Source organism: Sapajus apella, unplaced genomic scaffold (genome assembly GCF_009761245.1).
Source record: "Sapajus apella isolate SASKATOON/1434 unplaced genomic scaffold, GSC_monkey_1.0 scaffold99, whole genome shotgun sequence".
NCBI classification, from domain to species: Eukaryota; Metazoa; Chordata; class Mammalia; order Primates; family Cebidae; genus Sapajus; species Sapajus apella.
The window spans coordinates 5,167,797-5,195,477 of record NW_022437039.1 but is presented as its reverse complement, the minus strand read 5'-3'; positions in this window follow the sequence as shown (position 1 = coordinate 5,195,477).

The following is a 27,681-nucleotide window of genomic DNA, read 5'->3' as shown; positions in this document are numbered from 1 at the left end:
GGACAGGCGTCTAGAAAGCACCCATGAAGTAGGCCTTAGAATAAATGAGAGTTTATAGGCTGGGAAAAATACCAGTGGTCTACCAAACTGAACACCAAAGAGCATTTATCTTCTTTCATTGTCTGCGATCTAACCACTGTTGCTTGCAAGAAATTCACATCTGAAAGGGGATTTGAGGAATGTGGATATTTTCCAAATCATAAAAACAAGCATGAATCAAGTCAAGCCCAGTTCCTCTCTTCTTAGAACAACAAAAACAAACAAAACCACAAATTTTCCTCCTCTCTATATTTGTTTCCAGGGCTGCTGTAACAGATTACTATAAACCAGGCTGCTTAAAGCAACAGAAACATATTCTCTCACAGTTCTAGAATCTAGGAGTCTGAAATCCTGGTATCACCAGAGTTGGTTCTTTCTGAAGGCTCTGTGGGAGAATCTGTCCCATGCTTCCTCCTGCCTCACAGTGGCTGCTGCAGTTCTTAGACTTCACCTGCCTGTGGCTGCACAGGTCCCTTGTTCTCTGTGTTTTCTCCTTTTTTTTTTTTTTTGTTTGATTCAGTCTCGCTCTTGTCCACCAGGCTGGAGTGCAATGGTGCCATCTTGGCTCACCTTAAAGTCTGCCTCCTGGGTTCAAGTGATTCTCCTGTCTCAGCCTCCCGAGTAGCTGGGATTACAGGCTCCTGCCACCACCCCCAGATTTTTGTCTTTTTAGTAGAGACGGGGTTTCACCATGTTGGCCAGGCTGGTCTCGAACTCCTGACCTCAGGTGATCCAACTGCCTGGGCCTCCTAAAGTGCTGGGATTACAGGCATGAGCCGCCGTGCCCAGCCTCCTTTTCTGTTTCTTATAAGGACACCCATCATTGGGTTTAGGGCTCACCCTAACTCAGCGTTATCAGGTCTTGAGATCCTTAATTCCACTTGCAGAGTTTTTCTTTCCGTTATGGCCGTATTCACAGGCACCAAGGATCAGCACATATCTTTCTTTAGGGCCACCATTCAACTTACTATACTCCATTTTGTTTTTTCCCACAGTCATCTCTTCCAGAGAGAAGTTGACTCTACCAGTTAAAAAGTGAAAAGGGACAGTACCAATAATTATGATGTCCAAAGTAGAAGAGCGATTATCTAGAAAGCAGAGACTGAGGCAAGGATGACAGTAATGTTACTCCGAGAGTTAAAAGCCTAGGACACTGAGGGTTGTGGGGGAAAATGAAAGGCAGGAAAAGATAGGGGACAATGCTATGCGTTGCATTTCAGCGTTAAGCACAACTTTATAAGTGCTGCACCGAGGCAAGTCAGGTATGCCAAGCAACCTTGGTGGCCCAGTGGAAGGGATGTCCACAGAGAATGCTGAAAGAAAGATCAACCCTCAGGAGAAAGGTCTATAAAAGAGAAACGAGGGGAAATTTATTACTCTAGCTCCTTCTGTTCACCTGTTCCCTTTGGTCAAGTTTCACTCCATGGAGGACCAGTCTTCCACGCTTCAAGGTTCTATCATCTGACCTTGAACTTCCTTCAGGAAGCTGGATGCCACACCTCAAGGTGTTGCGGTCCATTCAAGACCAGAAGTGGAGGGCTGACTCAGCATGGCTCAGCACATTCGAAGTGAGGGTTGTGCAGGTCCAGGGCTTCAACCTTGACCCCAGCCAACTCAGGGAAGCTGGCAAGGGCACCAGCAAGGATGGCAGCCAAGTGGCTCAGAATGCAGGTGGTAATTTTCCAGGGAAGGAGGCTGTAGAGAGAAATCCAATAAGGCTTATGTTTTGTGCCCAATACTAGTATCAAGGCAATGTCACACAGACAGTGTTTATGTCAAGAATTTGCTGTAAATACTAAAGATTTTTTACTTTTAAAGGTTGTGTGAGAGCTGTAGTGATATGGAGGAAAAAGGGAGTTAGAGACTTAATTAATACTTTCCTTTTGTAGCATAGCTGCTAATCTAAAAGAAGAAAAATATCCTTGAAAAATTGGCCTGAGGGAAGGCATAATAATTTACTTTGTAAAGCACAAAGTAAGCAAAAAAATTATATGTATATTGTTCACCTGATTATTTACTTTTTTTTGCTAACAAGCAGAGAGGGAAGAAAGAAAGAAAAATAGCATCTACCCAACCCAAGCTTTTTATTATATTTTTTAATGGTGAATCTTGCTAGAGCCATAATGAAGCTCTGAAAGAAATAAAAACTTATGATCAGAACAAGCATTACAGACATTTATGTAAAACTGGAAGTGAATAGTATTTTCCCATCTGTTACTAATTCATAACCGGATTCTCTCTGGTATTGTGACTGAAGTACATTTTTATAATTCATTTCTTGGCTTCAACTGTTGGGGAGTTCTCGTCTTTGTTAATTTCACAACATCAGATGTTCATGAGGAAGTTACCATTATGACTCACAGTCAACATGTTATCAATTCCAAGAGGGAAGGATGTTAGCCAGATAAAGTGGTGAATCGGAGGTTTTAAAATAGAGCTTTATTTCTAAACACCCTATGTTCCAGGAAACAATTGGGGAAACTAGGAAATGGCTCTGGGGCTGGATTTGAGGATCCCATATGCACAATCACAGCACACCAGGCCATCCCGTGATCCAACAGCCCTCTCTGTCCCTGTGCATCCCACGATGCCAAAACCCATTAGCTACTCATTAGCAAAGGTGAATGAACGTTTGACAGAATAGAAGTAACCTGCCTGGATAGTGGGGAGATAGAGGAAAGCAGAGAAGGAGCGAGAGAAAGAGGAGACAGAAAGGGAGAAGAGTGGGTGGGTGAGGGAGGGAGGGAGAGAGGGAGAGACTGAAAGGATGGTAGAAAGAATTCTAAGCTTAGATAATCCCACACTTTGGCATTCTAAGTCTAGAACAACTTCATAACTAAGAGTAAAAAAATGACTATATATATATATATATATATATATATATTTTTTTTTTTTTTTTTTTTTAGAGAGATGGAGTCTCAATCTGTTGTCCAGACTGGAGTGCAGTGGTATGGTCTTGGCTCACTGCAACCTCCGCCTTTTGGGTTCAAGCAATTCTCTGCCTCAGCCTCCCAAGTAGCTGGGATGACAGGCGCCTGCCACCATGTCCGGCTAAGTTTTGTATTTTTAGTAGAGACTTGGTTTCGCCATGTTGGCCAGGCTGGTCTTGAACTCCTGACCTTGTGATCCACCCACTTCAGCCTCCCAAAGTTCTGAGATTACAGGCATGAGCCACCATGCCTGGCCAGAAAATCACTATTTCTTAATAACAACAACCACAGCAAACATTTCCATAAGCTCAAAAGTTTAAAAGTAGAATGTTATTTTAAGCAATCTGCTGTTTGGCTAACATTTGTGAGACACGTAAAGGAAGACAAAATTAGACTGAACCTAATCAGGATTTATCGTATTTTTGCTCAGTCCATTGAGTTTTTAGTAAAATAAATGTTCTTTTTTGTTTTTTTCCCCATATCGAAATTTCACTTTCCAGGTTAATTTCTGAATCTTTGCTTATATGTTGCTAAATAGAAGCTATAATATTTGTACCATGGAAACTTTTGTTTGGTTGTTTGATGTACAAACATAGTTTGAAACAAGAAATATAAAAGAAAATATATGTACGTATGACATTTCCCAGAATATGAATCTTGTCTTATTGAAATGAACTGAATTCATTATTTTTGGATGCTCTATCCTCTTTCCTCTAGTTATTACTGAACCAAAAAAGGTTTAGCTGGTGTAGGAAAATTGGTACAACACTTCAGAAAAGCATAGTTATTCCCTATGCAGAAACTTTAGAAAAGCATAATTTCAAAATGAGTCAAGTTTAAATTGTCTGACATAGTTATTCCAAATGTAGAAACTCATCCTAGGGAAATAATCCCCCTTTGAAGGGAATCTTTCTCGTTCAAAATTCTCGACCACAAAGTTATTAACAATGGTGAAAACTTCAAAATCATCTCAGTAGATCACCATGATTACAAAAAATTTGGGAAACTCATTCATTAGGACGAACTGTTGCCATTTATTTAAAAATTTATTTTTATGACTATTGTGTAGTATCAGGGGAAGACATCTCAGAGAAAGATTATTATAACTAGTTAAATGGGGATACCCTAAAATTAGTCTTTTGCCAGCAGAGTGCTCTCTGGTTGTGAAAATGGAAATTGGAAAGAAAACAAGCAAACAAACAAAAAAAAAAAAAAAAAATTCTCCATTACAGTTTTCAGACCTGGTCCTATTTTTTCTGAACTCAACTTTTTCAGGCTATTCAAACAAAATACAGTAATATAAAAAGATTAAGAGTATCAACAAAAGTTTTCTTAAAGTATGCTTTGTAATAAACATGTTATCTGTATTATTCTCATTTCGCAGGTGAGAACACCGAAGCCTAGAAATACTCAATCACACTTCTGAGCACTCACAGCTCTTTGTGGTTGGATGAAGCATTTGAATTCAGGTTGGTTTGACATCAGATCCGTGTGCTTGTGCCAGCAGTATTTAACATGCTCCTTCAAGTTAAAGTTAGAGAAGGGGTGATTACAAAATAATAAGAGAGATGACCCGTAGGTGGGAAAACCATGAACAAAATGAAAATAGAAATTAAGGACACTGTGAGTTCCACGATGATCAAATACTCTTTGGAAAAGAAAAACAATTGATGAAACATTTTAATAAGACTTCCTATATTCAGCATCTGTAGGGTTTGCGGCATTATCTCCAATGACAGCAATGACAACAAAAACATAGAAAACATAAAAATGATAAAAATGGCCATCCATAGGGGATGGATGGACTCAAAGTTGTTTCGTCAACCTGATAGGAAATTATGCAGATTTTTAAAATTACTATTATAAAACTGTGGAAATACGAAAGATGTTTTGATCAACTATGAAATGAGTAAAGTAGAACATAAAAAGACATGGGCAACATTAATGCCATCTTGTAAAAATGTGGGTCTATGCTCAGGGACTGGGGTAAGGCATTTAGAAATGAAAATAATTGTGTTTTGGATAATATTTCTCTATTACAATATAATTGGGCTGTTACATCTTCCTTTCAGTAATAGACATAAACACACACATCTTTTAGGTATCACGAGTTTCATATCTTTGCTCATTTTAATATATAGAGCTCAACCAGATAAAGGAATAAATTCTATGCATCCATGCAAATGGAATAGAATAAAAAACACATTGTATCCATTATAGAGCCTCAAAATTATTAACATTTTTTCATAAGGCATTTTTATTATTGCAAAACTAATATGAAGTTTGGGAAAAAATAATCTTTGAGATCATCACCAAACCTGGGGAAAAGTGTTACATTAGAAGTTGAAAATCTGTTGAGAGATTTGACTCAGAACTTACCACTCATCTTGGCCCTTCATTTGGGCCAACAACTGCAGCCGTCTCTGTTTAATAGGGAGGTGTTAAGGGTTGAGTTCAAAAAAAATCATAGAAGAATGAGAAGAGAAAACACTAGAAATCTGTGCCTGGTTGTCAGAGGGAGATAATTAGGTGTTACATGAATCAGGGAAAATGATGTCCACTACCAGGCCCTCAAGGCCTCCCACAGGCTGAACCAAGATGACAGGTTAAAACCATGAGTGAAGTTAAACATCACCAAAGGGCATAACTACCTCAACACCTGGTTAGTAAATATGATTCAGACACATGCACAGATCTGAGATGCAAGTAGAGAATGATTTAGACTAAGGAAAGATATTTTAAGGACTAGAACTAAATACCTCTATGAAAGAAATTGGAAGTTCATTCATTCATTGATCTGCTTATCCATCTATCCACCTATTCAACCATCCACCCACCCACCCATCTATCCGTCTGGCCAGTAAGCCAATACATTGTAATTTTGCAGAAAATGAAAGACCTTCAGACTGTTTGGAACATGCAGTACGGGATTAGTGCAGAAAGAGTCTGAAGTGTTAAGAAGAGGCTTTGTCTAAAAGTTTAGACTTTACGCTGAGCCTGATGGAAAACACATTGAAAAGTTTTGAGCCGTCAAGTGACAAGATCTGCCTTTTGGAAGCAAGTGGCTAGTAATTAGCATATGGTCACCAAAGGGCTACAGATTTTAATTTCCCAGAGAGGCAAATAGAAAAGGGGAGTGTCTGAGTTGTCTGACCAAGCCTGGAAAGAAATATTCCCGCAGATTTTCTGTCAGTGGAGCCGCAGGGCCTCCAATTATTCCAGAAAACCACGCCTTTCTTTTTTAATCATAAATAACCATCATCTATCAATCAGGCATTTAATCTAAAAGGTTCAGTTGAGCTGAGGCACTGCTTTCCATAGTCAATTTTAACTACTATTTTAGATTCACATCAAGCTTGTCACTAGGGTCGATACAACAGCATTGAAGAGCTAGAAAAATCCTGAAGAATAATCAGATCCCTGTTTTTTCCCACGATGATGACACCATAACACCCTTCCATGGTGTATCTGTTTAAGAAATAAGTAGGAAAAATGACAAGGGACTGCTTTCAAAGGTGGAGACAAGTCACTCGATTTCAACTCTGCAGGCATTTTTCAGGTTTCCGAGAGAAGTGTAGAAAATTCACCCTGCCACAGATTCTTTCCTCTCTACTCACCAAACTGTCCCTAGCAGTAACCCAAAAATATGACAGCCAAATATCATCTATGTTAAATTACTTTTTCAATAGTAGATGATTTATAGTTGATTAGGTAATTAAATCAAATACAAGTGGCTGAAAGTAAATCTATTTTTATCATCCCTGTAAATTAAAAGTTCCGCATCATAAAAAATCATGACCATCTTGAAAATGACTAGTCAAGTGCCTTTTAGAGGCAAGCAGGATTTATTGTCAATTAACGTATTGAACTGTGTAGTCAGCATAACCCTGTGCTCAAGACTTTTAAAATTATCGGCTTCCGCTTCTGAGCTGCTCCATATCGTGGTAATGAAATGTATCTAGCTATTCTCATATTGAACAATTCCGTAGGTTGGGTTTATATCTCACTATAAGAACATTTCATTGTATTATTATCTTCAATCCTCTGTAATGAATACAAATACATTCCTTTTTTCCATCATGAGTTTATCAATTTTCATTGATTTGCCTATAATGAATACAGTCAGAAAAAGAAAGGCAGACAGATCATATCCATTAAAGTGTCTTTAGCTTCAAAAGTTTGTCTGTGGCATTGTTTAATTTAAAAAGAAAAAGAAAGTCATCAGGAAACTAATTAAAAAGAGACATTACTTTCAGGCCTGCTTATACACAAGAAGTCAATAATTATTGCATAAAGGGACTGAGGAGCTATCAACCTTCTAGAAATTTTGCATTTGCATCCAACCCACTTGAAAAAGCAAAATTATTATTCCTACCAAATATTTAGTGCATATAGATAATCATATTATCTATTATAATGTTGTACATTTTTCTAAGTTAATAAAGGTCGACGGAAACTGTGAAAGCCAAGATGCGTTTATAACAAGTTCAGTTTTTATAACTAGATACATTTGACAGCTTGTGCATGTATCATTTTGGGGGCAAAGCTCTAGAAGCTCACACTGGCTCTGTGTCAGTGAGAAATTCCTGTGTGTTTCCTGTTGTATATGTCTTTATCTGAAACATGATTTTGTGTGAGGTTCTTTTCCATAAAGAATAATTTTCTGTTCTATTAGTTTTATTAGAGCCTATTAGTCCATTTTGCATTGCTATCAAGGGTGACATGAGACTGCGTAATTTATAAAGAAAAGAGGTTTCTTTGGCTCACAGTTCTGCAGGCTGTACAAGCATGCCTTCAGTCTACTCAGATTCTGGTGAGGCCTCAGGAAGCTTTTACTCATGGCGGAAGGTGAAGCGGGAGCAGACGCGTCATATGCTGAGAGGGAGCGAGAAAGGAGGAGGTGTCTGACTCCTTTAAATAACCAGCTCTTGTGTGAGCTGGCAGAGAATTCACTTATTACCGTGGGGAGGCCACTAGGCCTTTCATAAGGGAACCACCCCTGTGATCCAAGCACCTCCCATCAGGCTCACCTCCAACACTGGGGATCTCCTATCAACATGAGATTTGAAGGGGACAGATATCCACGCCATAACATCTAGATACCACTGAATTCGGAGCTCAGTAAGGCAAGTGGCTTTCCCAAGGTCACATTGGTCGTGTGTGGCAGCTTGGAAGCTACGTTCAGATAGTGGACTCCAAGCCAAGTGCTCATCCTACCTCCCTGTGAGGCAAGGAGCAGGATCTTGCCAGGGTAAGGGCACATATCCCCATTTCTGTACAGATGAGAACTAAAAGTGAAGGCCACAAGATGCCCACATATATTTATTTCTCTAATTGCTTTCTACTTGAGCTTGGAGAAGCACATCTTGAAGTTAAAGAAGGGTTAGTTGTGAGTGGAAAAAATCCCCCTGTTTTCTGGGGTATGTAAAGAAAGCAGCCATAGCAGGGTGGAGCACATTAGAAATGTGTCTGCAGTCTTTTCAAAATTGTTTAATTCTAACTGTTATCATCAAAATCCAAATGACGATGCCTTCAGTGACATTTCATGGCCCTATAACCATTGCATCTGTTTGGGCTTAGCGTTTGCATCCCCATGTGCTAGTAGTATTTGGTACAAATCAAGTAATTCAATAGCATTTTAGGAAGGGGAAAGGTTATGAACTAACAAAGTATTCCAGATTTCCTTCTTACTCCCTCTCTTTTTGTAGTTGATAGAAGTCCCTTTTTGAGAAGAATACCTGGAGCTCCCAATTTCTTGTGCAGGGGCACGAGACGCTGAACCTGAATCCAGTTCTGATGTTAGAATTTCTTTCATGGAGTAGAGAGTTTACCCTTGACAAAGCTACTGTTTAAGCTTTCTTAATGAGAGCGTAAGACGCGTGAACTGCCTCCTGTCGGATGACTGTGAAGTTGCTCACTCCAGTGGGGCCATGGAAAGTCCAGGCATAAACTGGGACTATCTCAGACAAAACAGAGTGTATGTTCGTGCTTCTTTTTCTTCCCCATATGTTTTGCCCTTAACCCGTAAGAAGTGCAGAGTATACTTTGTTGAGAATGGGTTTTAATTTTTGTTCAGGTAGAACTTGACAGTCAATATATGGCACACGGAGCACCAGCATTGGCATTATCTGTGAGCTTGCTAGATACAGGGAAGCTGGCACTCCACTCCAGAGGTATTGAATCAGAATCCACATTTTAACAGGATCCCAAGGAATTTCATTTGAGCGTTGAAGTTTGACAAGCAATGAAATATGACATACTGGAGTTGGCACAGCTTCAGTAGTTCTTTAACTTGACTACCCATTACATTCATCTGAGCCATTTTGAAAAACATACAGATTCATTCCATATGCCCCAATATTTCCACCCCTTGGAGTATAATTTTAAAAAAATACTATCATACATGTCAACAAAGGAATACGTTAAAAAATGTCCCCTGTAACATTGTAAAAGTCAAAACTTGGGAACATTTTAAATGTCCATCAATAAAAACATGGATAAATAGTGATAAATTCAAACAATAAAATATTATATAGCAGTACAAACAAAGGATCTGGTAGTATCTTCATCAATATGGTTATATCTCAAAACATACAGCTGTGAGATCAAAAACGTGGAAGGCATTTGAATAGGGAGTGAGCACTTAGACAAAAGGTAATGACTATTTGATTCCTTGGATCCAATACCATTCTTCCCAGTTATAAGTACAAATACATGCTTCCCCCCTTTTTTTTGGCTTAAATACATAAATGTTAGAATTCTCAGTTGGCACCAACCAACACTGTCTTGATTAAGGCATACTGTAAGACAACCTCTCTCATTACGCAGTCTGTTTAATGGCTCATTTAAGGTCCATTATTAATTTGCAAAATCATATGACAAAACCTAATGTTTATAGTATTTAGTAGTCCCAAAGTGTTTCTCACTCTCTCACCCTATTTGATTAAATAATCTAAGAATTGTGTCTTTTACCTATTTAGGAGATGTATTTCATTGCTAGGAATAGAGATTCATCTATAGTGGTTTGATCACGTAATAATTTATTCATTAACGTAAGAGTAGTCTGAGGATAGGGTAATTCAGAGCTCTTATGGTGGCTTGACAGGGTCAGCATAGATACGGGGTAGCTTTTATATTTTTACTTTGTTAATCCTAATGCTGATTTCCATATACAAATTCTCCTCACAGTCCAAAATGACTGCTGATGGTCCAGCCTTCACATCTATATTAGAAGCAAAAGGAAGGAAGAGTGGTCATGAGAAAAGAAGGAGTGATTGCTAAGCTGAGACAGCTTTCACTAATTCACCTTTTTTTTTGAGACAGACTCTCTCTCTGTCACCCAGGCTGGAGTGTAGTGGCTCACTGCAACCTTCACCTCCCGGGTTTAAGTGATTCCCTTGCCTCAGCCTCCCCAGTAGCTTGGATTACAGATGCCGGCCACCATGCCTGGCTAATTTTTGTATTTTTAGTAGAGACAGGATTTTAACATGTTGACCAGGCTGGTCTCGAACCCCTGGCCTCAAGTAATCCACCTGCCTCAGCCTCCCAAAGTGCTGGGATTACAGGTGCAAACCAACGTGGCTGGACAGCTTTTAAAAAATCCTACACACTGATATCTCATTGACCAGAACTGTACATAAGGCTAAAAAATAGAGTCTTTGAACTTATGCAGTGTTATTCCCTATAAATTCACATTCCTCTGCTAAGAAAAAGAGAACGGAGATGAGGCAGGCAGTTAGCAGCATCTGTCAACCTTTCCAAATCAATGTGGACCGTTTTAGCTTTTGAGTGTTCAACCCTGGTCAAACCACACCATCATCCTTGCGTCCTTCTCAGAGGAGGGTATGTTAATAGAATCTATATGGCCAAATTGGAGGGAAGTTTCAAGAAATGTTTTTCTTTTCTTACCATAATAAATGAAGAGGGGTTTGCATGGAGTGTGGGAGGACAGAGGGGTGGCCCTAGATATAAAGTGATGTGGAGGGCCCAGGGAGAGCTTTCTGGGGGAGGACACACCTGTGTGAAATCTTAAAGGAGAAGTCCAGAGTGGGAGGACATTTCTAGAGACAGCAAAGTGTATAACAGAAAGTGAATGGAGCTAAGTTTCTGAGCACCTTACTTAAAGGCTTTCCTTCAGAGGCCATCACCCTGGACTATGGTTGGCAAACTTTTTATGTCAAAGATCAGATAGTAAGTATTTTATGCTTTATGGGCATACATTTGCTACTGCAAGGACTCAACTCTGTCTCATTGCAGCAAAAAAGCTGTCACAGACAATAGGTAAACAAATGGACATGACTGTGTTCCAATAAAACTTTATTTACCAAAATAGCAGTTAGCCTCATGCTGCAGTTTACCAACTTCTGCCCTTGAGGAAATTCTAAATGATCCTTCTATTCTCCTTATAGATGAGATCACACAATTTTTGGCATATGAAGAAGCAAGCAATAAATATAAATACAAAAATATGTAGGATAGTCATACTATCTGTGCCAAGCAGAAAATTGCAGAAATATTTCCTTTTCACAGATTCTTGAGATTTTTTTCCAGGTTTTTAACACTTGCAACATGCCATCTTTTTAGCATTTGTAATAAGTGTCACTTTAATATCTAAATTTTCACGAGTGCTTTCCTTTTGCCTTCTTTTTTCTTGTAGAGGGCCTGCAAAGCTGTATACACTTTCAGCCCTATAAAAAACAGATCCATTCCTGCCTGGAGGCATGAGAAAACTGCACATTGGGGGAATTGCAAGTAATTTGGTATTGCTCATGCGAAATAGGGAGGTGATTAAAATCACAGTTGGAAGGCCTGGGTTGAAATCTGGATATTATCACTTATTAGCTGTAAGACTTGGGAAAGTTATTTCCCTTTCATATATATATATATATGTGTGTGTGTGTATATATATATATATATGTGTGTGTGTGTGTGTGTGTGTGTGTGTGTGTGTGTGTGTGTGTGTGTGTATATATATAATCTATAGAATGAAGATAAAAATATTTTTGGCCTCAAAGGGTTACTTGAGGGGGTGAGAAGACATAATCTAAACAGGGTTCAGTGTAACATGTAGTACACAGTGAGGGCTTAATAAATGCTGCTGGTAAATGCTGGTAAAGGTGAGGTCGAGTGGAGTAGCAAGGGCTGTGGTAGGGGCGGATGTGCAAATGAGCCCTGATTTAGAGGACCCTTTACATCACAGCAGAAATTTAGAATCTGTCCTGCTGATGATGGGATACAGGAGTTTCAGTCCAAGACTGGTGTGCACAGATTATCATGGGCTCCTGAAACTGTGACACACAGCTCTAAGAAAGGAGGCCAAGGGAGCCCAGTTCAGTCGATACCTGCAACATCAGCAGAGCTGGAGGTTTAGTGTTCAAAATCCCTCCCAGGAATGTCTTCCGCTGTGTTATATTACCCGGCATCAGGGGCCCATAGCAGAAGGAAATGAAATGCATCAGCGAAGGCCTGGAAGAGTTCTAAAGGACTGGCATAATTAAAGCTATCTATCCACATTGCTGAGCATGGGAAGGTGGGTGTGGAGATTTAGATCAAAGAGCAGTATCCATGCCAAACCCCCAGGCCTTCCCCAGAACCCCAGGTAGAGCTGTCCATCTCTGCAGTGACAGGACAGGGGACTCTAAGCACACACTGCCTGTCTCTTCATTCTTTTGCTAAAAGCTCAGCTGGTTTGTCAGAAGCTGAGGCCAGGCAGTGTTCCTAGGACATGCCCAGACACATGGGTGATATTACGCATGAAAATTACCAGACCTTAGTGTCCTTGTCTGGATGAGACAAGCAATATCCTTATACTCTCTGGGTGCTTCAGCTTTTATTGTAATGTTTAATACAATTGAAATAGTAATAAACCTCTTTGTGTAATGCTTTGTTAGCCTATCACTTTAAGGAATTCGCTATATGATAAAGAATAATATTCCTCTTGTATTCACTTTTGTATCCCCAATGCCTAGCATGGTAAAGGCCCACAACGGATTTGTAGATGTATGTTGTATAAATAAGTCAATAATTTTGGAGGCATTGTTTTGGCAGGTATAGGGAGTTCAGTGAGGGAGAATTGTTACCTGTATTAGTCCATTGTTTTATTGCTGTAAAAAACTAACTGAAAAATGGGTGATTTATAAAGAAAAGAGGTTTAATCAGCTCATGGTTCTGCTGGCTGCACGGGAAGCATTACTAGGGAGACCTCAGGAAACTCGCAATCATGGTGGAAGGTAAAAGGAAAACAGGCATGTCTTACATGGCAGCCGCAGGAGGAAGAGAGAAGGGGGAGGTGCTACACACTTTTAAACAACCAGATCTTGTGAGAAGTCACTTGCTATCACAAGAACAGCAAAGGGGAAATCTACCCCCCATGATCCAGTCACCTCTCACCACACCCCTCCTTCAATATTGTGAACTACTATTTGACATGTGATTTTGGCAGGGACACAAATTCAAACCATTCTATACTTCTATCTTAAGGGATGTCCCATTAGCCTTTATTATTCATGATTCACTCCTTCACTCATTTATTTTTACTATTTTCAAATTCTAAAACAATTTTATTAAGATATAATTTACATGCCGGACAAATAAGCTCATCTAAAATGTACAGTTCAATGGCATTTAGTATATCTCCAGAGTCGTGCATTCATCACCACCGTTGATTTGGCTGTTTCCATTTCCTAAAAAGAAACTCTGCACTCCTTAGCCTCCGATCCTTTCATCCTTTCAGCCCAGGAACTCAATTATCTGTTTTCTGTCTTTATTCCTGGACATTTCATACAAATACAATCATATGTGGTCCTTGGCTGGCTTTCTAGAAGTGTTATGTTTTCAAGATTCATCAGCATTGCAGCATGTATCAGTACTTAATTTTTTGCTCTGTTTTTTGAGATGAAGTCTGGAATTCAGTGCCAGGATCTTGACTCACTGCAACCTCCACCTCCTGGGTTCAAGCAATTCTCATGCCTTGATCCCCCCAGTAGCTGGGATTACAGGTGTGCACCACCCTGCCCAGCTAATTTTTGTATTTTTAGTAGAGATAGGGTTTCTCCATGTTGGCCAGACTGGTCTTGAACTCTTGACCACAAGTGATTTGCCGGACTTGGCTTCCCAAAGTTCTGGGATAACAGGCATGAGCCACCATGGTTGGCAAGCACTTGATTTCTTGTTATCACTAGATAACATTTCTTTGAATGCATATGTACTGCATTTTGTTTATGCATTCAGCAGTTAATGAACAGTTGCTGTCCAGGTAAAAAATTGCAATCTTGAGTCATCGTTGAGGAGTAGATACTTTGAGAGGCTAAAGAAATCTAAGAAGGGAGCAAGTATGTTTGCAACTAAAATAATGGAGTCAGATATTAAAGTTAGATAAGTGGGAGTTTAGTGGAAGGGCTAGGAAGGTGACCCCAGCTAGAGGAAACAGAGTGAGTGGATGTTTCCTGCTGTGGTCAACCCCTGTGTTTTCAGTACAGAGCTACTAGGAAGGGGTGGCTGGAGGTCAGGTCGCTTAATGGGAAGGGGATTCAGCCTGACTGGAGCTTCCCTACTCTAGAATTTGTAGGGAAAACAGTAAAAAGCAAGTTTCTCACCTACCCCAGAGCCCTGATCATCCAGTTGCAATTCTCTGATACATTAAACAACTATTTATTGAATACTTATTATTCCTACATACCGAAGACAGAGTGGGGAATAAGAGGATGAAGACAACATCCTTGCACTCATGGAGGTCACATTTTAGTGTGAAAAAAACAGATAAAACATGCATGAAAATGTATGTAACATACCTTCCTGTCACGCTTTTTTGGACATATATATATAATTAGAGTATCCTATGTGCCCCCTTCTAGAATTTTTTTCTTTTTTTTTGAGATGGAGCCTTATTCTGTCAACCAGGCTGGAGTGCAGTGGCAGGGTGATCTTGGCTCACTGAAACTTCTGCCTTCCGGGTTTAGGCAATTCTCTTGCCTTGACCCCCTGAGTAGCTGGGATTACAGGTGTATGCCACCCTGCCCGGCTAACTTTTTTATTTTTAGTAGTAATGGGGTTTCACTGTGTTGGCCAGGCTGATCTTGAACTTCTGACCTCAAGTGATCCACCTGGCTTGGCTTCCCAGAGTGGAATTACAGGCATAAGCCACTGCGCCCAGCCTAGAACTTGCTTTTTAATTTGATATTTTACTTAAAGAGCATCTTGGCAATTGAACCATGAAAGCGTTTAAGCATCCACCTCTTGCTTTTTTGTTTTTGTTTTTGCTAAGCCGAATGGCATTCCTGTTAGGGTCAGGATAATTTATTTGAACAGCATTAAGTAACAATCATTGAGTTTTTTACTAGGCTTCATGGTGAGAATGTTGCAACAAATACACTTGACTAATATCTCTGAGGGTAAGTCAGGAGAATTGCAATCTCTGGATAAAGAATAATATGTGCATTTCTTTTTTTTCCAAGTTGGAGTCTTGCTGTGTCACCCAGCCTGGAGTGTGGTGGCACAATCTCGGCTGACTGCAACCTCGCCCTCCCAGGTTCAAGCAATTCTCTTGCCTTAGCCTCCCAAGTAGCTGGGATTACAGGTGCCTGCCACCGCACCTGGCTAATTTTTGTATTTTTAGTAGAGACAGGGTTTCACCCTGTTGGCCAGGCTGGTGGTCTTGAGCTCCTGACCTCATGATCCGCCCACCTCAGCCCCCTAAAGTGCTGGGATTATAGGCATGAGCCACCATGCCCAGCTGATTATGTGAATTTTCAATAGTTTACCTTGCCAAATTGTCTTTTAGAAAAACTGCAGTGAGCTTATACTCATATCAATAAAGTAAAAGAGCACTGCATATAATACTGAAATATTTTAGATAGATGAACATGACTTAAGTGTATATTTTAGGAATGTTACATAGAGGTTGCTTTAATTTTACAGAATGGGTTTGAGGTGGTGTCTATATCCATGTGTGTTACTATAACAAAATACTCTAAACTTGGTAATTTATAAAGAAAAGAAATGCATTTGCTCACAACTCTGGTGGCTGGGAAGTCTAGGAGCAAGGACCTGGACTGTTTGGTGTCTGTGGATGGCTGCCCTCTGCTTCCAAGATGGTATGTTGTTGCTGCATCCTCCTGAGGGAAGAAACGCTAGATCCTCACATGGCCAAAGCCAGAAATGCAAGAAAATTGAACCCCCATAAAGTTTTTTTTTTTTTACAAGGGCCCCAATGTCTTCATAAATGAGGAGTCCTCATGGCCTGATCATCTCTTCAAGGTCCCATCTCTTAATCCTATTACATTGGCCATTAAATGTCAACACCTGAATTTTGGAGGGGACACATTCCAACCATAGCCTGTCTAAAGACGGAATGAAGGAGAAACTGGTTTGCAGTTACCTAGAGAGAGAGATGGTGTGGCAGAAGCAGAGGGTATGGGTAGTGCAGCATCTAGGCATGAGAACTCACACAGGTCGACTGTGGAAAGGAGGGAAAGGAATTTTCAAATGTTATCTTAGGGGTGAAAGGATTCAGACAAAGGCCTGCATCCGAAAGATGGGGAAACCTAGTCCTTGAGAGAGGAATTCACTCTTGACTCTCAGCATCCAGTGTTGTTTCAAGCTTTGCATTAAAAAGACACAGACTTCAGAACTGCTCAGAGAGCTTACCTCAAATGACTTACACGAAAGCCTGAAGGAACAACAATAATTAAAAAAAATCCCAAACTCTCAGTGTGGGAAATTATACTTGATTTTGGAAAGAGGCCCTGGACAGAGCTTCCCGTCTGGGGCAACATATGGAACTAGGCGTTCTTTCTGAAGAAGGAATGTAGGTATGAAGCTGCCAAGGGACCAGACAGCATTCTTGAAAATCTTCAGCTTCCTCTGGCTTTCCATCTCTGCAGCAAAATGGAGGTTCATTTGTGGGGTACCCAAGTGAGACCACAAGACCTAGAAGAAAATTATCTTCAGGTTTCTGGGGCTCAGTTTCAAGACACAGACAACTGTGGCTTTTCTAGAAAGTAGAGACTCTAACAAATTCCATAGCTAGAAGTATGGATCCAAGTATACAATTCTGGAAAGCACATTTATGTTAGATCAACACTTCCACTAGGACATCAAAAAACACCTTATTATAATAAAAGGCATTTGATAGTTATCAAATCAGTTATTCATTGGAGTTGGGGAAGGTTCTGGAGAGAAGAAAAACCTACAAGTTATCCCAGCAAACTGAAGAATCTGAGCAGAAAGCATCTGCTAAGAGCCAGAGAAATTGACTTGAATGTTTTTCAGTCTCAAATCATTGTAGAGGCCAAAGAGAAAACTAAATATGGAGTTCAGAATTATCCAGACATTTATAAAGCAAAGAAATGCATTTGCTCACAACTCTGGAGGCTGGGAAATCCAAGAGCAAGGACCTGGCCAGTTTGGTGCTGTGGATGGCTGCCGAGTGGCCAAGATTTCAGAAAGGAGAAGTTCCAGAAAAGAGCATAATAATCTACATTAATTTTTCTGTTTAATCATTGGCTAACTTGTGAGAGGAGAAAAGGATAAGAGGCAGAATCACCAGGAATAAACTTGCTGCTGGGAGGCTATGCATCTAGCCAAGGGTAAATAGGAGGTAAGGATTGAGTTTAGGATTCATCAGGGTGCAGAGTTCTATATGCATGGCAGGCATTTAGCTAGGACAACTGAGGGACTAGATCCTAGAGGGAAAACTGAAATAAAAATAGAAGTGTTCTTAAAAGACTACAGCATACTTTGGATCATCTTGATTCTTAGTTACATGAAGGTGATCCATTATTAATTAAACTTTCTGCTAGAAGCTAAATAAATACTTCCAGGACAAAGATAATGCAAATCCTTTATACCTTTTAAAAATTTGTATTGTATGGTATTCATTCAGAAATGATCAGGCATTCCATTCCAAGAGATGAAGCTGATAGAAAAAATGGACAACAGAAACAAAACCAGGGTGATTTAAATATTGGATAGTACGTCAAATGTGGACTGGAAAACAACTCTGATTAAGATGTTCAGAAAATGAGATGAGATAGAGAATTTAGAAAATAAACAGTAATATGGAGAAGTTAACTGAAGTCAAACTCTAGAATTATAAAAAATATATAATTAAATCATAAATCAATCATATATGAAGAGAGTATTAATGAAATAGAGGGTGTTAGTAGAAGGCATTCAGACAAAAGTTCAGAGGAAAAAGGTATCCATTAAAAACAAACAACAACAAAAAAACCTAAGCCCAGAGAAGTGGCAGATGGAGAACAGTGTTTGCTTTATCAACATGTATGTATATATTTGAAGAAATGATTACTGAGAAGCTCCCCAAATTGTTGAAAGACATAAACCCACAGATTCAGAAAGCACTACAAACTCCAGTAAGATAAATACAAAAACAACTGCTCTATGTTATGTAATAGTCATACTGTTGAAAAAACAAAGACCAAAAAAAATCATAAAAACAGAAAAAATCCATATCGTATTCAAAGAATTAGTAATAAATATGATAGTTGATTCTTAGGAAAAAAATGCAAACCAGAATGAAACACAGGGAAAAAGTAAATTTCAATTTTGAATTTATATAGAAGAATTTAAAATTTTGGAATATATTTGAACATGTATGTTTGTAAAATACGTATTGACTGTATGGAAAATAATATTCTCTTATGTGATTTAAAATATTTAGAGAGTGAAAATATATGACAATGTAAAAAAAGGCAGGAGAGAGACAGTAAATGGAGTTAAAGTATACTAATGTTCTAACATCAGGAAAGGAATTAATGCAATAACTTATATTTGACTATAGGCAAGGATGCATGCTATAATCTCTAAAACAACTATTAAGAGAGTAGTAAAAGGCTGGGTGTGGTGTTTTACACCTGTAATCCCAGCACTTTAGGAGGCTGAGGCAGGTGGATCACCTGAGGTCAGGAGTTCAAGACCACCCTGCCCAACATGGAAAACCCTATCTCTACTATTAATATGAAAATTAGACAGGTGTGGTGATGGGCACTTGTAATCTCAGCTACTCAAGAAATCAAGGCAGGAGAACTCCTTGAACTTGGGAGGCAGAGGTTGCAGTGAGCCAAGATTGTGCCACTGCACTCCATTCCTGAGCAACAGAGCAAGCCTCCATTAAAAAAAAAAAAAAAAAGCAAGGCTCTCTTTCAAAAAAAAAGTAGTAAAAGTATGCATAATTATTATGTCAACAGAAGATGAGTTGGAAGAATAAAAATACTCCAACAGAAGTCAAGAGAAATGAGAAAAGGAACATACAATAAATGAGATAAACAGAAAAAAATAGGAAGGTAGTGTTAAACCTAAGTATATCACAAATTATGTCAAATGTAAGTAGATGATTAATGTAATTTAAAGACAAAGATTGCCAGAGTTGAATAGATAGAAAGATAGAGATGAGATATTTCCTGTTGAAAAAAAAATGTTTCTTAGATGTGAGGATAAATTGATGTTAAAAAATAAAAGCATGGAAATAATATGCCATGCAAACAGTATCCAAAAGACAGCAGATAGAGCTATGTTAATATAATTGTGGACCCAAGGGGGATTGTAGCGGGACACAGTGGATGGCATCAACCCAAGGAGCATTTGAGATTTACTTATTTATTCAACACACGGTTGCTGCATGTCTACCATTTGCCAACAAAGAAGGAAAGCTGTCAGAAACAGGAATTTCAGTCAATAGGGAAAAGGGTTAGGAAACGTAGGTTGAAATAGGGAGGGAGTTATGACTTTTTTTCTTTTTAACTTTTTGAGAAAAGTTCTTTTAAGCTTTTTATCACTAATTCAGATTGATGATACAGGAAAATAGGTGATTTTGAAACCTCTTAAATGTCTTTGCTTGCACTTGCATTTTTAATAGGATGATATTAAAAGGGAGAAGGTGTACTTGTGCTCTTTCAAGACACTTACTCTACATTGTCATGAATAAAGCATAGACCGGTTCACTGAAACCTTTCTCTACTGCCACTGAATTACCATTTCTGTCTGGACTAGACATTTCTTCTTTCTTGGCTAATTGAGGTGGCATAGGAGCATCAGACTAGAAGTTCCCACAAGTTTGTGGGATTCTACTATTTTAAGATATTTGAGGGTTATCTAATAACCCAGACATCCAACATGAGCCACTCAAAAATGGTTAAGTTCTTCTCTGTAAGTTATAAACTTAAAAAATAATAATTCGTATAGTGAAATAATTTATTATTGTTAGTATTACTTTATATCAGCTAACACTTGTCAAGTGCTTACCACCAGGGATCCTCATTAGAATCTTATACTTATTTTATAACTGTAGAAGCAACTCACTAGGTCATCTAGCTTGGAAATGTTGAATGGTCAGATGAAGGTCTGTATGAAGACACATATTTATAGTTTTTATGGACTGAGCGTTTGCATCCCATCAAAATTCATAGGTTGAAGCTTTAGCCCCCTGATATGGTTTGGCTGTGTCCCCACCAATATCTCATCTTGAACTCTAGCTTCCATAATCCCCACGTGTCATGGGAGGGACCCAGTGAAAGGTAATTGAATCATGGGGGCAGTTACCCCCATACTGTTCTTGCCATAGTGAGTGAGTTATCACAAGATCTGATGGTTTTATAAAGGGGTTTCCTCCCTTTTGTGCTGCATTTCTCCTTGTTGCCACCATGTAAAGAAGGAAGTGTTTGCTTTCCCTTCCACCATGATTGTAAGTTTCCTAAGGCTTCCCGAGCCCTATGGAACTGTGAGGCAATTAAATATTTTTCCTTTATAAATCACTTAGTCTCAGCTATATCCTTATAGCAGCCTGGGAGTGGACTAATACACTCCCAATACAGTACTATTTAGAGGTGAGATCTTGGGAAAGCAATTAGATTTAGAAGAGGCCATGAAGGTGTAGTCCCCATAATGAGATTAGTGTCATAAAAAGAGGAAGAGACACAATGGCACACTCTTTCTGTCTGCCTTTCTCCTGCTCTTTCTGCCATGTGAGGACACAGAAAGAAGGCAGCTTTTGGCAAGCCAGAAGGAGAGCCCTCACCAGGAACCAAATCAGCCAGCACTTTGATCTTGGATTTCCCAGCCTCCAGAACCATCAATAATAAATATCTGCTGTTTAAAGTCATTCAGCCTACAATATGTATTTTGTTATAGCAGCCCAGGATAACGAGGATAACTGTCCTCTTCTCTCCTCATATATACCTATTTCTTCTTCAAAGACCACTAGTAAATCAGGAATTCACCCTTATTCCCAGTCCCAATCATCCTGCACATAAGCAAGGCTGAATTTCAGGGGGCTTAGCCCCTGCCTCGGTGTGAGATTACAGTTTATTTTCTAATTAATTATGCAGCAGCATCTTTGGCTAATAAAGTCTAAACAGAGAAAACTTAATCCAATTCATCATTTTTTTTCTCCATGTGAGCAGCCTGTCAAACACAATCAGATTCCCCAAGCAAAGCAGAGAGGAGGCAGGCATCAGCCACACCTGCTTAGCAGGGCTGCTAGCAGGAAGCTCACAGTCAGAGAACAGTTGGCCGTGCAGATGGCAGAGATGGGAAGATTTGGGGGGATATCCACTTCCTGACTGGAGCTCAGTGCAGAAGGGTCATTTGAGAGTTGCAGACAGAGGAAAACTTCCTCATGCCTCTGATTTAGTCCAGGTAATGGGAAACAACACAGGGGAAAAAAGCTCAAATATTTACAAATTACTTCCTATATGTTGGAAATTTAACCAACAGAATCTCTATTAAACAATCATCAGGCTAGAGATTTGCTTTCCTACTTTCCAGATGAGAAAAATGAAGACACAACAGGTAAAATGACTTACAGGTCATACAGCCAGTAAGTAGAGTTGCAGGGATTTGAATCTGTGTCTTCCAGATTCTCTTCTCTGTTCTGGGATTATTAAAGAATGTTCAATGAGCATCCACTGAGCAATTGTTCCATGCCTACCTCTGGAGGAAATGTTGGGTAGAGATGCCAAGAATGTGGACAGGATCATCCTTACTTTGATGATATTCCTGATACAAATAGAGAAGAATTAATAAATCAGGACTAATTTTAAAACAGTGATATGTTGAACCATGTGGCCATGACTCTGGGTAAGTTAGGAAGGGACAGATAATCACAGTTTGGTGTAGTTGTAAACTCATAACATCTCAGTATTGCAAGGGACCATCATAACTAAGTACAAACATGCTCTTGGGAACCCTTGAGTGTGAAGTCCATATCTGATTCATTGGTCTGCCCAATGTTTTGATCACTGTCGGGAAATAATTATTGAATATGTAAATAAAAATTAACCTTACTGTATAAAGAAACTCAAACATCATCTTCTATATATTTTTTATTTATTTTTTTACATGTTCTCATTTTATTTTTTATTTTTATTTTTATGTTTTGAGGCAGAGTCTTGCCCTGTCACCCAGGCTGGAGTGCAGTTACACTAACTCAGCTCACTGCAACCTCCACCTCCCGGGTTCAAGTGATTCTCATGTCTCAGCATCCCAAGTAGCTGGAACTACAGGCATGCCACATTCCCAGCTAATCTTTTCTATGTTTAGTGGAAATGAGGTTTCAAGATGTTGGCCAGGCTGGTATCAAACTCCTGACCTCAGGTGATTCGCCAGCCTTAGCCTCTCAGAATGCTGGGATTACAGGTGTGAACCACGATGCCTGGCCATCTTCTATATATTTTAGATGAGAGGTGATATGAACTCCTTTCAGAAATTTATAAGAGCAATGGGAATAGATGCACATATAATTTTTGAGGGTCCAGGTCCTCATAGAAACTCTTTGGTTATTGTAATATTCAACATCAGCATAAGAGGCTGATTCAGGAAATTGTGACACATTTGTTCAATTCGAAGGATACAGTTTTTCTTTTTTCTTTTCTTTTTTTGAGTGAGAGTCCTGCTCGGTCTCCCAGGCTGGAGTGCAGTGGTACGATCTTGGCTCACTGCAACCTCAACCTCTGGGGTTCAAGTAATTCTTCTGCCTCAGCCTCCTGAGTAGCTGGGACTAGGTGCCTGCCACCATGCCTGGCTAATTTTTATATTTTTAGTAGAGGTGGGGTTTCACCATGTTGGCTGGTTGCAGTGGCTCATTCCTGTAATCCCAACACTTTGGGAGGCCAAGGTGGGTGGAGCATTTGAGATCAGGAGTTCAAGGACATAGTTTTTCAAAATAATGTTTATGATAAAAAAAGAACCACTTGGTTACAAAGTTAAAGGACATGAAACCATGATGCAAAGTTTTTACATGCCTTATGGTCCTTACTAACTACAAAATTTTGATTAAGAGTTTCAGCTATAGCAAGACTACCTGGGTCCATTTCTAGATTTTCTGCTTGTTAACAGTGTGGCCTTGGGTAAGCTGCTTGATCCCTTGTTCTCTCAGTATCTTTGTAGCTAAAAAAATGATACTTCTAAAAGGGAGCCCTTATATACTATTTGGTGGGAATGTAAATTAGTATAACTGCTATGAAGAACAGTTTGGAGGGTCCTCAAAAAAACTAAAAATCAAGCCGCCATATGATCCAGCAGTCCCACTGCTGGGTAGGTACTCAACTTGAAAAAAAAAAAAAAAAAAAGAAAAGAAAGAAAAAAGAAAAAAAGGAAATTGATATATTTAAGATATCTGCACTCCTATGTTTGTTGCACCACTGTTTACAATGGCTAATATTTAGAAGTCACCTAAGTGTCCGTCAGCAGATGAATGAATAAAGAGGGTGAGGCACATATACATAATGGAATATTACTTAGCTATAAAAAGAATGAGATCCTTTTCATGGCTGATACTGAAGATCATTATATTAAGTGAAAGAAGCCAGACACAGCAAGACAAACTTCATATTCTCGCTTATTTGTGGGGTCTAAAAATTAAATCAATTCAACTCATTGACATAGTAAAACCATGGCTACCATAGGCTGGGAAGAGTAAATGGGTGGTTGGGAGGAAGATGGGTATGGTTAATGGATATCAAGAAAAAAAAAATAGAGTGAATAAAACCTACTGTTTGGTAGCACAACAGGGTGATCATAGTCAATAATAGCTTAATTGTATATATTAAAGAATGTAATTGGATTGTTTTTAATTCAAAGGATAAATACCCCATTCTCCAATTCACATTGCATGCTTGTATCAAAACATCTCATATACCCCACAAATATTTGCATCTATGCACCCACAAAAATTTTTTGAAAATTAAAAGTTAAAAAATGATATGTTCTGCATAGTGTAATTGTGAGAATTAAGTGAGAAAATACACTGTAGTTAAAGCGCTTTGCACAGTGCCTGGCATTGAGAAAAATGTTCACAAACACTATTATTGTTCTTCTTATCTTGTTTACTTCAAAAATTACTCTGGGAAGCTGAGTTGGGAGGATCCCTTGAGCCTGGGAGGTTGAGGCTGCCATGAGCCATGTTGTGTCACTGCACTCCAGCCTGAGTGACAGAACATGACCATATTTCAAAAAAATTTAATGTAGTCTTATTTTACATATCACACACCCACACACACATGCATGCACACACTATACTATCTATAGAATTTACCTCTGAGGGGAAAATAGGATTGTTTATGGAAAGTGATGGATCCATTCAAATATACCCTTCACATATTTTTCCAATAAGAATATATATGCATGCATTACTGTAAATCAAAAGAAGAGACTGAACTGAAAATGTGTAGTAATAGGGCAAATGTAAGCCATTCTTTCCGCTGCACTTTATTCAGAGAATGGAATATCTTCTGCATACTGAAATTGTAGCCTTTTTAGGATAGAGTGTCTCAGTTGAGACTCACTGTTTAACTTCTCCAAGGAAAGAGAAGAAACATGCACAGGTCCACTGAATATTGCAAAAGCCTCACTGGAAATCAGATGCCTAATGGCCTAGTTCACTAACCTGCATATTTTCACGTGTGCCATTGGTATCCTGAAATGAAGAGCCCCATCCATTCCCACAGGGTCAAATCACCCAAAGAGAAGTACTCTGCTGCCATCTAATTAAGCCATGGAGCTGAAAACAGAGGCTATTAAATATATCCTTGAAATGTTAAATTTTCAATTCTAGAAGTGTGTTTCACCATTCAAACAATAATATTTTGGCATGAAATATTTCTGTCTACTTTCCTCCATAGAGACTTGGCCAGGGGCAATTAGCAAGCTCTGGCAGCCTGCCGTTCAAAAGAGAATGAGATGAAGCTGGATATTCTAGGAACCAAGTAGAAGTTATTCTGAGGAGTACATGTTAGATAATTCACTTAAGCAAAATTTCAAACAAATTTACAGAGTTTAAATTATCCAAACAACAGAGCTCCTATGAGAGTTTTGTGGCCAGTGAAGTCAAGATAATAGCAGAGAGGAAAGCACATGTTTCCCAATGAACAGAAAATTTCAGAACCATCAGGAGAAAAGTGGGGGGAGGTATCTATGGTTAGGAAACAGCCACTGTTGCTGTCTCAGGTGATGAGAAGAACAAATTTGGGTGTTAATGTAAAAAAAAAAAAAAAAAAAAAGAATCCCACCAGTCACTTGACATTTTTAATAGAATATTCCCAGAGTCCTCTGTCAAAGATGGGGTGAATCCTTTGCCAATAATAGGAAAGAAACTATGTCACATATTCTTATCTTTATTAAATAAATATGTATTGAGCATCTTCTTTTTGCCATCTCTGTTCTAGGCATCTTTTTCTAGCAGTGAACAAAATAGGCAATGAGCTATTTAGAAGGAAATGCAGATAATTAGGGAAGCAAACATATGTACAAATAATACAAATCCAGTTAATACTAAGTGCTATGAAAGGCAAAAACAAAGTAAAATAACAGATGGTGCCTGAGTTGACCAGAGAGGACTTATTTGAGGAGGTGGAATGGGAGCAGAGGTTAAATAACGACCAAGAATCACCTATGTGAATATCTGAAGTAACATGCTTTTGCCAAAGGGACCAGCAAGTACAAAGGACCAGAAGAGGGGCTGGTATGTCAGAGTGTTATAGGATTAGCAGGTGTGTATGCCAGTGCATAGAAACAGACCAATACATGGATACAGAAAGTTTTGCAGCAGAGAAAGAGTTTAATGATTGTGAGGCATCAAGTGAGGAGATAGGAGGACACCTTTAAATTTATCACCCTGAGGAGCTCTGGGCTGGGGTTTTTAATAGAATTGTGGAGGTTGAGGGGTTGGAAAACTGGGGTCATTGATTGGTGGGATAAGTGGGTTGTGAAAAATGCATTCCTTGGTGAGTCAGCTTCTCATGGAGTCCTTCAGACCAGCTGACATCAGTAGTTTCAGTAGTATGCAGAACCTGAAAGAATATCTCGGAAGGGAAACTTAATGTTTTATAATGTTCAAGTTGTTATCTGTAGAGCAGTGAAGGGGAACTATGATCTGGTGTCTACGTGATTCTAGGCAATAGGCACCAGACAGCCATGTGGAAGCAGATCAGAGACTGAGTGGGCCTCAGGATGAATGCTGCACATGCTGCAAACTTGGCTCATTTTCAGTTCTCCTCCTCCCTTCTTCCCTGATTAAATTCATAAAGTGAGTAGGGACTTTCAAGAAGAACAGCAAGAAGCCCAGAGAGATGGTAATGTTTAAGAAGAAGACTAGCAGGCATTTTATTCAACCAGTCTCCAATAGGCAGATGTTAGGCAGAGTACTGACTTTACTTTTTCCCCCACTGATGTGACCAGGTGTGGTGGCTTACACCTGAGGCTGAAGTGGGTGGATCACTTGAGGGTAGGAGTTCCAGACCAGCCTGGCCAACATGGTGAAACTTCGTCTTCACTAAAAATACAAAAATTAGCTGGGTGTGGTGGTATGTGCCTGTGATCCCAACTATTTGGGAGGCTGAGGCAGGAGAATCTCTTAAGCCCTGGAGGCAGAGGTTGCAGTGAGCTGACAGTGCATCACCACTGCACTCCAGCGTGGTTGATAGAGTGAGACTCTGTCTCAAAAATGAAGAACAGAAATATCAGAGCTGCCCAGACATGGTGGCTCATGCCTATAATCCCAGCATCCAGCTACTTGAAATCAGGAGTTTGAGACCAGCCTGGCCAACATAGTGAAAGGCCATCTCTACTAAAAATACAAAAAAAAAAAATTAGCCAGGCATGGTGAGGAGCACCCGTAATCCTAGCTATTCGGGAGGCTGAGGCAGGAGAATCTCTTGAACCCAGGAGGCAAAGTTTGCAGTGAGCCGGGATCATGCCGCTGCACTGAGTGACAGAGTGAGACTCCATCTTAATAATAATAAGAGCTAATGTCATTATTATCCTTACAGATTCAAAATGTGTGACTTCTCTACTTATAGACAACCTCACAGGCACATACCGTGTCGTCATTTCTCCTTTCCTGAAAGGCAGGGTGCAGGAATGAGTGCCTGGCTTAAGAAAAAGGCTCAGCTTCCCCTACACAGCATATCACTGTTGTGATACATAGCCTGTCACCCCATCCTTAGAACCATCAGAAAGTGACCACAACTTGTTACCTTATGAAAGAAATGCTCCCCCCAGGAAACCCCACTGCGAGTCCTGGAAATGGAAATGATGAGAAGTAGTAGGAATTTAAGGAATGGTGATTCTGAGACAAACACATTTCATGTAGGAATTTAGTTTTTTACTTACAGACTCATTGTTTTTCTGCAGAAGCAATTTGCTTTTCTTCTGTCATGCTTTATGACATTCACAAGGAATATTGAATGTTGCTCTGGTGGTA